Below are 13,559 nucleotides of genomic sequence, written 5' to 3'. Positions count from 1 at the left end.
GATACCGTAACTGATATATTACCATTGACAGACGTTACTTGTAAACGCTAAACTTCGGTTACACGATAAATCAGTCTAATCTAAAATCCGTAAATTCAACTAAATACCTAGGTATTACAATTACGAACAACTTAAATTGGGAGGAACACGTAGAAAATGTTGTGGGGAAGGCTAATCAAAGACTGCGTTTTATTGGCCGTACACTTGGAAAATGTAACAGACCTAATAAGGAGACTGCCTACACTACGCTTGTCCGTCCTCCTTTAGAATACTGCTGCGTGGTGTGGGATCCTTATCAGATAGGACTGACGGGGTACATCGAAAATGTTCAAAGACAGGCAGCACGTTCTGTATTATCGCGAAATATGGGATAGAGTGTCACAGAAATGATACAGTATTTGGGCTGGAAATCATTAAAAGAAAGGCGTTTTTCGTTGCGACGGAATCTTCTCACGAAATTCCAATCACCAACTTTCTCCTCCGAATGCGAAAATATTTTGCTGACACCGAACTACATAGAGAGGAACGCTCACCACGAGAAAAGAAGGGGAATCAGAGCTCGTACGGAAAGATATAGGTGTTCATTCTTTCCGCGCGCTATACGAGATTGGAATAATAGAGGATTGTGAGGGTGGTTCGATGAACCCTCTGCCAGGCACTTTAATGTGATTTGCAGAGTATCGATGTAGATGTAGAGTTTTATGGGCACTGTGTTTTCGAAATTGTGCGGTAGTATATCTAGCAAACAATTTCTAGCGAATCGGAAATTCTTGTTAATTTTAACATACAATTACAACAGAGCTATAAATTACCGATCGTAGATGCTGGACAGCGTTCACGAAGAACTAAGTCTCGAAATTTATTGAAGGGTTTGAAATTGAACGAAAATGGGTGAACACAATGAACGAAAAGAACTACAACTGAAAGAAGGATGGTGGAAATGGAACGAGGAACAAGTGAGCACCCAAGGAGGACGAGACGGTCTGAACGAAACCGAGATGGGAAGGAGGAACGGCAAACTGGACCTAGGGAGGAGATGGAAGCTATCAGAATACACTGTCAGCTGGGAATGAGATCTGGTGGAAATTGAATGAGGAACGAGACCGAGACGGGAATAAGAAATGGCGGAATTGGTACTGGGAATAAGGCCAAAGTAGGAACGAGGAGCAGCAGAACTGCAACTAGGAATGAAACTGAGGTTATTAGGATCAGCAATGGACTGGGAACGAGAAATGGCGGGATTGAAACGAGGAAAGAGACCAAGGTGGGAATGAGGAACGGTGGAATTGGAACTAGGAATGAGATCAAGGCTGCCAGAATCCGGAGGTGGTGTGCAACAAGGAACAGTGGAAGTGGAATGAGGAACGAGGCTGAATGGGATCGAGGAATGGGGAAACTGGTATGAGGAACGACACTGAGGTGGGAACGAGGAACATCGGAAGTGGAACGAGGAACGGGACTGAGGCTGAATGAGACTAACCTGAAGGGAATGGTGAACGACTGTTCCTCAGAAGCCGTTCCTCGGTCCTACCTAACAGTTTAGCGAACGGTTAATTTCGACCTGTTGCCATCTCGAGAAGGAAGCTCCATCTCTAGTACAGATGTACTGCTGCCCAGTTTCCTGTATTTCACTGTGCATGAATATGGGGCGTTCAGCTGTAGAAGGCCGTAATAAAAGATTTAAAATTAACTTACAAACGTCTTTTTAAAACGAAACTCAACGCAATCACCCTTGGAAACAAACGAGTGCTGCCTTAGGGTATTTTATTTATAAAGGACCAATGTTAAATGCATAATTTATAGCAATTTCTAACTGGTTTCGCCTGCGCTTTAACACTCACAGCTATCCAGGGCGGATAGACTAGCAATTGTACAGTATAAAATAAAGCATTTCTGAAAAAAGAGAAGCACGGTCTGTCTGAAAATATATGACTGGAGTGTAGCTTTATATGGAGCTTTTGAAATTTGATGTTACTTGATAATGCTGACGATCAGAAAGGATAACTAAAGAAGAGGTACTGCATTAAACTGGAGAGAAATAAAATTTATGGTACAGATTAACTAAAAGAATGACTAGGTTGTTGGACACCTCCTGAAGTGTCAGGAAATAGTTAATTTAGTAATGGAGTGGCAGTGGCATCTGGGGGTTACAAAACTAGGGTGATTTTGGTTGGTTGGGAGAGGAGACCAAACTGCGAGGTCATCGGTCTCATAGGATTAGGGAAGGAAGTCGGCCGTGCCCTTTTCAAAGGAACCATCCCGGCATTTGCCTGAAGAGATTTAGGGAAATCACGGAAAACCTAAATCAGGATGGCCGGAAGCGGGATTGAACCGTCGTCCTTCCGAATAAGTAGAGTGAGACTGAGTCTTGGTTACTGTAAGCAGATTCAAGTGAATGTACGTTAGAGTAGTTTTGCTGCGATGAAGAGACTTGCCAGTATAGATTAGCGTGCAGAGTGCATCTGATGTCTTTGGACTGAAGATGACAACAACAACAATAATTTCATCAGGCCGTAAGTACCGTGTAAGAAAGCATTTTGTACTCCAGACGTTGCTATATTTCACCAAATAATAAATACTCTAATTTTTAATGTAGTTGGTTATGAAGCAATGGCAAACAAAAGAGCCAAGGGAGGCAGAGTCAACCCCCTTAATGAAGGAGCCCAATTGCTCATGAGAAACGTATTGCCGTGTGGCAGAAGTATAACAATACGTCTTCAAAATCTCGTTTCCTACAACTCAGGTAGTCCTCTACGGCTGCGTTGCAGAAGCTGTATGTGAAGCTGCAGTTTAAAAAAAATGTGTCCTCCAGTTCGTAAGAGAGAAAGCCATTCACAGAATACCATTTCACTCGTTTACGTAATCTATACTGCAGATCCGATCAGCTAAAGCCTAATTATCAAAATTCAACGTTTCAAAGTAAAGTTACTATCTTAAAGCAGCCTGCCAGCCCTGCGTTATTCAAAATTTTGCGCTGGCCGTAGGGCTCCATTCAGTCCACTAAGCCGGAATCAACGACTTGCACCGCGCAGCTTTCATGCTACGTAGCTGAGACCGCGGCCCAGCAACACTATCTGGAGATGAGTCCTCGTGGGGATGTTTCGTCCTCTTTCTTTCTGTACACAACGGCAGTATTGCACTTATGAAACCACCATACATAACATTTGAAATAGGAAATTATAAAAGAAAAAGTCAACAGAAACGTAACTCAAGTCAATATTATATGAAAGTCAATGCCGAAGTCGAACGGCAACTTAATTTACTGCTGGACAGCTATTTAACACCGGAATTCTTCCTGAAGACAATATAACTCTTTCTGAATTCAGTTATAATGGAAAATACGAGGGCAGTTCAATAGGTAATGCAACACATTTTTTTTCTGAAACAGGGGTTGTTTTATTCAGCATTGAAATACACCAGGTTATTCCCCAATCTTTTAGCTACACAACACTATTTTTCAACGTAATCTCCATTCAATGCTACGGCCTTACGCCACCTTGAAATGAGGGCCTGTATGCCTGCACGGTACCATTCCACTGGTCGATGTCGGAGCCAACGTCGTACTGCATCAATAACTTCTTCATCATCCGCGTAGTGCCTCCCACGGATTGCGTCCTTCATTGGGCCAAACATATGGAAATCCGACGGTGCGAGATCGGGGCTGTAGGGTGCATGAGGAAGAACAGTCCACTGAAGTTTTGTGAGCTCCGCTTGAGTGCGAAGACTTGTGTGAGGTCTTGCGTTGTCATGAAGAAGGAGAAGTTCTTTCATATTTTTGTGCCTACGAACACGCTGAAGTCGTTTCTTCAATTTCTGAAGAGTAGCACAATACACTTCAGAGTTAATCGTTTGACCATGGGGAAGGACATCGAACAGGATAACCCCTTCAGCGCCCCAGAAGACTGTAACCATGACTTTACCGGCTGAGGGTATGGCTTTAAACTTTTTCTTGGTAGGGGAGTGGGTGTGGCGCCACTCCATTGATTGCCGTTTTGTTTCAGGTTCGAAGTGATGAACCCATGTTTCATCGCCTGTAACAATCTTTGACAAGAAATTGTCACCCTCAGCCACATGACGAGCAAGCAGTTCCGCGCACAGATGGTTCTCCTTTGCTCTTTATGGTGTTCGGTTAGACAACGAGGGACCCAGCGGGAACAAACCTTTGAATATCCCAACTGGTGAACAATTGTGACAACACTACCAACAGAGATGTCAAGTTGAGCACTGAGTTGTTTGATGGTGATCCGTCGATCATCTCGAACGAGTGTGTTCGCACGCTCTGCCATTGCAGGAGTCACAGCTGTGCACGGCCGGCCCGCACGCGGGAGATCAGACAGTCTTGCTTGACCTTGCGGCGATGATGACACACGCTTTGCCCAATGACTCACCGTGCTTTTGTCCACTGCCAGATCACCGTAGACATTCTGCAAGCGCGTATGAATATCTGAGATGCCCTGGTTTTCCGCCAAAAGAAACTCGATCACTGCCCGTTGTTTGCAACGCACATCCGTTACAGACGCCATTTTAACAGCTCCGTACAGCGCTGCCACCTGTCGGAAGTCAATGAAACTATACGAGACGAAGCGGGAATGTTTGAAAATATTCCACAATAAATTTCCGGTTTTTTCAACCAAAATTGGCCGAGAAAAAAAATGTGTTGCATTACTTATTGAACTGCCCTCGTATTACAAATTATACAAATTAGGAAAACAAAACGTCATTCAGAATGCTATTTTAAAATTAGTCCCCGGGCATCAATGAGCTCTCGATTCTGTTCTACGTTTCTCTTTCTGATCTAATTGGAGTTGAGCTCAGGAAGATATATGATAAATTATGGAAAAATAACAGATTTCCACTGAGATTCGCAGAACTATTATTACTGTTCTGATTCTAAGAAATCAAATTCTCGAGGTTTACAGAACTGTATAAATATAACAATTGTAAATGCAGACTTCAAATCCCTGACGCGACTCATGAACAGCGTGAACATCAACGGACAGCTGTCGGTTCCAGAGCCACCCAAGAAGGCCGTTCGCCAGAGCTGTCCAGTGTCCACAACGCTGTGTGATCTTGTTGTAGAAAGCTCTTAATGTGTTGGCCGGAGAGAAACTCAAGCTGCATGGAACAGGACAGAGGCAATAAGAAAGCTGTCACACAATGACATTGGAACGAAAACTCCAAGCACCATTTTATGTCCGAGTGGGACGGATAGGCACACAGCGCATGTTTTCGTCTGAAGGTGTGCAACAGAGAGACATGATAAAATGAAGACTCGACAGAATTTGAAGTTCCCCGGATTTCAGCGAACGACACGTTTCTCAGTATTATGCAAAAACGGCTTTAGAGAGGAACATTATTGGCAAATGTGTGTACTTCTTTCAGTGTAGGGAAAGAAGGTGTTAAACAACAGCAACGGAAGTTTCTAACAAACAATTAGATTGCAGAGCTAAGAATGTCAACTGGCGAATCAAATGTAAGGACGTACCCAGAGCAAATGTTGCAGAATGCTAAGGAGGAATTGTAGTGTGAACACACCACTGCGAGGCCAGATGTAAGGTACTTCACCTACTTCTCAGAGCTTGCTCAGTACTTTCATTCTCATTGCAATAACTATCAGTTGGAGCCTTTGTCGGTAGGTACGCGCCCAGCCGGTCGGCGCAGTTCAACCACCATCTTCACGCAGGTTCCGCAGCGGCACTGCTCGAGTTACTCCACGCTTCCTACGGACCTGTCAGCACTTAATGACAACATGCGCTGCAGCAGTCCGGTAAAAGTCTGTCTCGCAATACTTCATTTCTCAATGGGCAACAAATAACAATAACATCTAGGAAAGTTACCGTAAGAATTTCATTTAAACAGTAGAGATATTGCTGAGGTTGTGGTCTTCAGTCCAAAGACTGGTTTGATGGAGCTCTCCATCCCACTCTATCCTGTGCAAGTCTCTTCATCTCTGAGTAACTACTGCAGCCTACATCCTTCTGAATCTGCTCAGTATATTCATCTCTTGGTCTCCCTCTACGCATCCCTCCAATACTAAAATTGGTAACCCCTTGATGCCTCAGAACGTGTACTGCCAAACGATCCCCTCTTCTAGTCGAGCTGTGCCACAAATTCCTCTTCTTTCGAATTCTATTCAGTACCTCCTCATTAATTACGTAATCTACCTATCTAATCTTCAGCATTCTTCTGTAGCACCACATTTCTAAAGCTTCTATTCTCTTCTTGTCTAAACTATTTATCGTCCATATTTCACTTCCATGCCGGGCTACACTCCCATACAAACACTTTCAGAAAAGACTTCGGGACACTTAAATCCATACTCGATGCTAACAAATTTCTCTTCTTCAGAAACGCTTTTCTTGCCATGGCCAGTCTACATTTTATATCCTCTCTACTTCGACCATCATCAGTTGTTTTGCTCCCCAAATAGCAAAACACATTTACTACTTTAAGTGTCTCAGTTTCTGATATAATTCCCTCAGCATCACTTGATTTAATTCGACTACATTCCATTATCCTTGTTTTGCTTCTGTTGTTGTTAATCTTATATCCTCCTTTAAAGACACTTTCCATTCTGTTCAACTGCTCTTCCAAGTCATTTACGGCCTCTGACAGAATTACAATGTCATTAGAAAACCTCAACTTTTTTATTTCTTCTACCTGGATTTTAATTCCTACTTCAAATTTTTCTTTTCTTTCCTTTATTGCTTGCTCACTATACAGATTGGAGGACATCGGGGATACAGAACAACCCTGTCTCACTCCCTTTCCAACCACTGCTTCCCTCTCGAGCCCTTCGACTCTTATAACTGCCATCTGGTTTCTGTACAAATTATAAATAGCCTTTCGCTCCCTGTATTTCACCACAGCCACCTTCAAAATTTGAAAGAGAACATTCCAGTCAAAATTTGGTTATAGTGAGACACGAACCACCAACACTTCAAAACCTCACTATTAGTCTTTTACGCTATTCTCTGTGCTACTGCAGGTATTACTGTTATTAATTATGGGTGATGGATAGGTATTAATTGCGTCAGAATAGATTTATAGGGTTTTAGTGCAATCAGCCTAGTTGTGGTCTAAATAATATTTTTTTGGAAATCAAATGATTTTAACGTGCCCTATTTACATTTTGCAATAATCGTTTCACTTCTTATTAATTTATTCGTATTAATTTATTTGTTATTAATTAGCTTCATAAAGTGCACACAACAACCACTACACAGGAAGTTCTCTAAGACCTTAGAAGGACTACAGGAATTTAAGTGTAGAAACAGTTTGCCATAGATAAACTGGTGACATCAGCCTTTTACTTCATAATGAGGAAGAGCAGAAAATCGCAAGCTTGTACGCAAATTTGGGAATAAAAGTGGGACCAGTCTTAAATTGTCTAAATCAGGAATGATATCTTAACGGACACAGAGAAGTGATTGCAACCAAGCTACCATCTTTAAGGTTTCCTTGGCACTCAACTCTAGCTTATGTTAAGAGATGCTAGTAGCAAGGTAAACACGCACACACTATGAAGCTACTTTACTCATGCATACCCGGAAGGTTATACAAAGCAACCTTGTCAGCATGACCAAACACCTGTTTCAATTTCTACAACCAAGTGAAAGAAACCCAGCTATTAAATAATTGTCGTGTGACTAGGACCTCGCGTCGGGTAGACCGTTCGCCGGGTGCAAATCTGTCGATTTGACGCCACTTCGGTGACTTGCGCGTCGAACCCAGCTATTAATGTGGCATCTATTAGCCCACACCACAGTTTGTCAGTATAATTTTAGTTCAGGCAAGTTACGTATAAGTCGATATCCTAACCGCAAATCTGACAAAGACACACAAAGCCCGAACGCATACAATATTCACAATAAGATTGATTAAACTATACTGTCAACAGATTGTCTAGAATATGGACAAAGAGAGACAATACTGTCCTATAATTAAGAATCTGACTGGTGTTTTATGACGTTATGAGTGAGATGATACCTACAGCAGAGTGTCTACATAAACTCCGACACAGCCCTTACTGCGAACACTACTTGCTTGTTCACACGTTCGTTTGTAAAAGTCAGTAGGAGATGTAGAACTGAACGAAAACACAGTATTATCCAAAACATCATGGAGTTGGAATCCTTACCCACATCTGAAAAATCTGGCCCACCGAGTAACTAATGTGTTATGCAATTACTAAGAAAAGATCTGACTTAAGAAGATAGTCCTCTTTAAAAATGCAAAAAATCGATTTTTTAGGCTTAAAATGTTCTCTTGGCTGTCTACGTTACTGTAGTGCTCATCCCTAGTTCACCAGAAAATCCGTTATCAACTACAAGGCGATTTGCATAAAAGTGTATCCCTAGAGCATTTACAGCGGGAAAAAGATAGTCCACAAAAAAAATGGTTCAAATGGCTCTGAGCACTATGGGACTCAACTGCTGTGGTCATCAGTCCCCTAGAACTTGGAACTACTTAAACCTAACTAACCTAAGGACATCACACACTTCCATGCCCGAGGCAGGATTCGAACCTGCGCCCGTAGCAGTCGCACGGTTCCGGACTGCGCGCCTAGAACCGCGAGACCACCGCGGCCGGCGATAGTCCACATCGCGGCCAGTATGGCAGCATGTGATTTCAACGATCGCCTAACACGCATTATGGAAATTATGAACGTGCTTGCACTTGAGACTGGACCAGCCTGTTACAACTTCAGCACAAAAGCGGACAAAAAGTGTATCGAGCGAGCAGTGCAGCGGATGACACAGGCTGCTAAAGAGGCCCGCAGGACCACCATGGCCACGAAGAAGATTGAGAAGGACCTCGTCTTGGATCTGGAAGGACTGCTGAATGGTCCATGGACGCTGACTAGAGGTATGTTTAACCCAACTACACTCCTGGAAATTGAAATAAGAACACCGTGAATTCATTGTCCCAGGAAGGGGAAACTTTATTGACACATTCCTGGGGTCAGATACATCACATGATCACACTGACAGAACCACAGGCACATAGACACAGGCAACAGAGCATGCACAATGTCGGCACTAGTACAGTGTATATCCACCTTTCGCAGCAATGCAGGCTGCTATTCTCCCATGGAGACGATCGTAGAGATGCTGGATGTAGTCCTGTGGAACGGCTTGCCATGCCATTTCCATCTGGCGCCTCAGTTGGACCAGCGTTCGTGCTGGACGTGCAGACCGCGTGAGACGACGCTTCATCCAGTCCCAAACATGCTCAATGGGGGACAGATCCGGAGATCTTGCTGGCCAGGGTAGTTGACTTACACCTTCTAGAGCACGTTGGGTGGCACGGGATACATGCGGACGTGCATTGTCCTGTTGGAACAGCAAGTTCCCTTGCCGGTCTAGGGATGGTAGAACGATGGGTTCGATGACGGTTTGGATGTACCGTGCACTATTCAGTGTCCCCTCGACGATCACCAGTGGTGTACGGCCAGTGTAGGAGATCGCTCCCCACACCATGATGCAGGGTGTTGGCCCTGTGTGCCTCGGTCGTATGCAGTCCTGATTGTGGCGCTCACCTGCACGGCGCCAAACACGCATACGACCATCATTGGCACCAAGGCAGAAGCGACTCTCATCGCTGAAGACGACACGTCTCCATTCGTCCCTCCATTCACGCCTGTCGCGACACCACTGTAGGCGGGGTGCACGATGTTGGGGCGTGAGCGGAAGACGGCCTAACGGTGTGCGGGACCGTAGCCCAGCTTCATGGAGACGGTTGCGAATGGTCCTTGCCGATACCCCAGGAGCAACAGTGTCCCTAATTTGCTGGGAAGTGGCGGTGCGGTCCCCTACGGCACTGCGTAGGATCCTACGGTCTTGGCGTGCATCCGTGCGTCGCTGCGGTCCGGTCCCAGGTCGACGGGCACGTGCACCTTCCGCCGACCACTGGCGACAACATCGATGTACTGTGGAGACCTCACGCCGCACGTGTTGAGCAATTCGGCGGTACGTCCACCCGGCCTCCCGCATGCCCACTATACGCCCTCGCTCAAAGTCCATCAACTGCACATACGGTTCACGTCCACGCTGCCACGGCATGCTACCAGTGTTAAAGACTGCGATGGAGCTCCGTATGCCACGGCAAACTGGCTGACACTGACGGCGGCGGTGCACAAATGCTGCGCAGCTAGCGCCATTCGACGGCCAACACCGCGGTTCCTGGTGTGTCCGCTGTGCCGTGCGTGTGATCATTGCTTGTACAGCCCTCTCGCAGTGTCCGGAGCAAGTATGGTGGGTCTGACACACCGGTGTCAATGTGTTCTTTTTTCCATTTCCAGGAGTGTACAAAAAACGTAACCCAAAACTTTAAACGCGTTATTCTAGAATCCGTATTTTTCAAATTGTCTGGAAACATAACCTGAGAACGGACACACGATTTTGATCGGAATTTGATGCTAGAATTCTAAATTAAATTCTCATCTTCAAAAAATGGTTCAAATGGCTCTGAGCACTATGGGACTCAACTGCTGTGGTCATGTCCCCTAGAACTTAGAACTACTTAAACCTAACTAACCTTAAGACATCACACACATCCATGCCCGAGGCAGGATTCGAACCTGCGACCGTAGCAGTCCCACGGTTCCGGACTGCGCGTCTAGAACCGCGAGACCACCGCGGCCGGCTTCTCATCTTCAAAAGTCTATTTACAATTCACGCCATTATTTATTGCTTGCGAGAAGAAAATGGAACTGGTTTCAACACGTCACCGTTTCGTTAAAATTTACTATTTCTCAGTTGTCCTATGTACGCTGATAGAAAGTATATCGACAAGACTTAGGAATAATTATTTTGTTACATGTACAACAGGGCTGCTACGGGAATTCCAGTCGATGACCGATGTTCCGGCTGCAAGGGGTCCTTCCACTTCGTGCAGCTGCAACAGGGAGCGCCCGATGTGGACATAGAAATGATTTCTTGATGAAGTAAGTGCAAGGAATAAAACTATGACGACAAATTTAATATTACCTATTATTTTATTTGAAAAGAAATCACGGAAATCAACTATTTTTCCTGCGTTCAAAGACGGCTACCCCCATAGGTGACTATAAACTGTATTTGGTGGAGGAGCGCTACCAATACAAGAACTACGTCAGCACCAATTACAACAAATATTTGCAAATTTTGCTTAATACTGGACTTTCCCAAGACCATGACTATGCCCGTCCTTGGAAACCAAACTGATTCATTCATTTTCCCTAAAATGGGAGCAGGGTCTAGATTTTGCTTAATTTAATTTTGGTTTCACTTTCTCATGTATGTACTACAAGGTTTAGTTACGTTTAGAGGATTGTCTCTTCCAAATCAGCTAGAAGCAGCTGTTTATGGTCGACGACTCATGCACTGGCGACAAGCAGTTGACTGTGGACACAAAGGAATCACAGACATTGGTTGGAAGCAGGCATTGATTGGAATCAATTGTGAAAGTTGAAAATTTGTGCCGGACCGGTAATCGAACCCGGGTTTCCTGCTTACTAGGCAGATGTTCTGACCACTTCTTTTAAATGTATTCGGTAGCGAGACATTTTTCCATTTTGTTCGTTATTGTTCGTTGCATTTGGTCGGAGCGGACATCACACGACATCCGTTCAAGTTCATCTTTGACCCCTTCACTCGATTTTTTTTTTGTTACATGGGTATTCTGAGCTACTGTGCAGGTATCGAGTCCTCCGAACACAGTGGTTATTGGAACCACACAGACTACCCTAGCATGCCTCCCATTAGAACCAAACCTTCAACTTATTCACACACTGCTAATATAGTACTCCTTGCCGATTATCCTCATTACTAGCAGCATTTCGCTGATTCGCATAATAGTTCGAGCCTGATGTGCATCGGCACTATTAGAGATTATTGGCCGTCTCATATATATATGGTGTCTGCTCATCCGAACCTGTCTGCAAGAGCAGACACCACATATACGAGGCTTGCCCAGAAAATAATGCACCGCATTTCTTTTCTTAGGTGAAATCAATGCTACGAATGCGAAACGTTACATATGTATTATCTGAAGCCTCCTGAGTGAGCGCGCTAAGTTTCCGTCACTTCCGACAGATAGCGTACCTGCAGGACAGTTTCAAAATGGAGTCTGTAGGTGATGTACGTTCCAAGCAACGCGCCATCATTGAATTTCTCACTGCAGAGAAAGAAACTGTGGGGAATGTTCAAAAACGCTTCTGCAAAGTCTATGGAGCATCTGCTGTCGACAGAAGTACAGTTAGTCGCTGGGCAGGGAGGGTGAGGTCATCAGAAGGCGTTCGGCGGAGCTCCACAATTTGAAGCAGTCTGGGAGACCATCCACGGCTGTCACCCCTGACCTAGGCCCCTCGTACTTCCATTTGTTAGCGACATCAAGGGAAGCCATTTGTGGAAGAGATTTTGAGGACGATGAGGAGGTAATTCACATAGTGAAGCACTGGCGGAGCCACCAGGACAAGTATTGGTACCGACAGGGCATACACGCCCTTGTTTTGCGCTGGAGAAAGGTCATAGAACGGGATGAGATTACGTGGAAAAATAGGGTGTGTAGATAAAACACCATTCTTTCGTGTGTGTAATTCTCATTACGTTCAATAAAGAATTGTTGAAGAAAAAAATGCGGTGCATCACTTTCCGGGAAACTCTCGTATAAGCAGTTGACTGTTTCGTAGGGCGTTTTTTCCAGCGAAAGAAGCCACTTTTGGGGAGGATAGAGGCTCGATAACAGAAGAAAAATGTAGCTGAGGTCACTAATCTGCTCCTGCGGTAGTGGTCCGCTCGGTGGTAGAACAGAGACTGTATTTGATGTTACGAGTAGAAGAATGATAAACATTACATGGGTAGATAGAACAACTAATGAAGGGACACTAAACAGTATCTGAAAGTAGTGAATCATTAAGACACCTCCTGACTTACAGAAGGTATCAGTTGACAGTGCACAGCGTGAGGCATCAAGGAAGTGAGAGGGTCATGTAGTGTAGAAGAGTTGGTGGGGAATGGGAGGGATAAAACCGTACAGTAAGATCAAGGGTTCACTGGAGTATGTAGATTCATATGCCAGAATGATATTTTCACTCTGCAGCGGAGTGTGCGCTGATATGAAACTTCCCGGCAGATTAAAACCGTGTGCCGGACCGCGACTCGAACTCGGGACCATTGCCTTTCGCGGGCAAGGGCTCTGCCAACTGAACTACCCAAGCACGACTCACTCCCCGTCCTCACAGCTTTAATTCCGCTAGTACCTCGTCTCCTACCTTCCAAACGTTACAGAAGCTGTCCTGCGAACTTTGCAGAACAGGTCCCGAGTTCCAGTCACGGTCCGGCACACAGATTTAATCCTCCAGGAAGTTTTAGATTCATATGGTTGTGCAAGAAGTGGAGAGGCTTGTGCACGGCAGATGAACGTATAATGCTGCAGCAAACAAGCCTTGGGACTGAAGACTACAACAATTCTAAAAGACTGTTATGTTACTTAATCCGGATATCAACTTACAGTACGTCCGTTACACCAAGTTCATTGTCATGGGCTGATTTTACGCCACACTTCCCGCTTGCCAG

General features: G+C 44.7%; 1 protein-coding gene across 1 annotated transcript in view; it reads right to left on the bottom strand.

Annotated features, from left to right (window-relative positions):
* Window positions 1–13,559, bottom strand: part of LOC126483817 (solute carrier family 52, riboflavin transporter, member 3-A-like) — a 99,888-nt gene that overhangs the window by 37,040 nt on the left and 49,289 nt on the right. The gene's annotated exons all lie outside the window — the stretch shown is intronic.

Source organism: Schistocerca serialis, chromosome 6 (assembly GCF_023864345.2).
Source record: "Schistocerca serialis cubense isolate TAMUIC-IGC-003099 chromosome 6, iqSchSeri2.2, whole genome shotgun sequence".
NCBI classification, from domain to species: domain Eukaryota; kingdom Metazoa; phylum Arthropoda; class Insecta; order Orthoptera; family Acrididae; genus Schistocerca; species Schistocerca serialis.
Note: the sequence above shows the minus strand (reverse complement) of the source record. Positions and strands in the feature narration are given on the sequence as shown.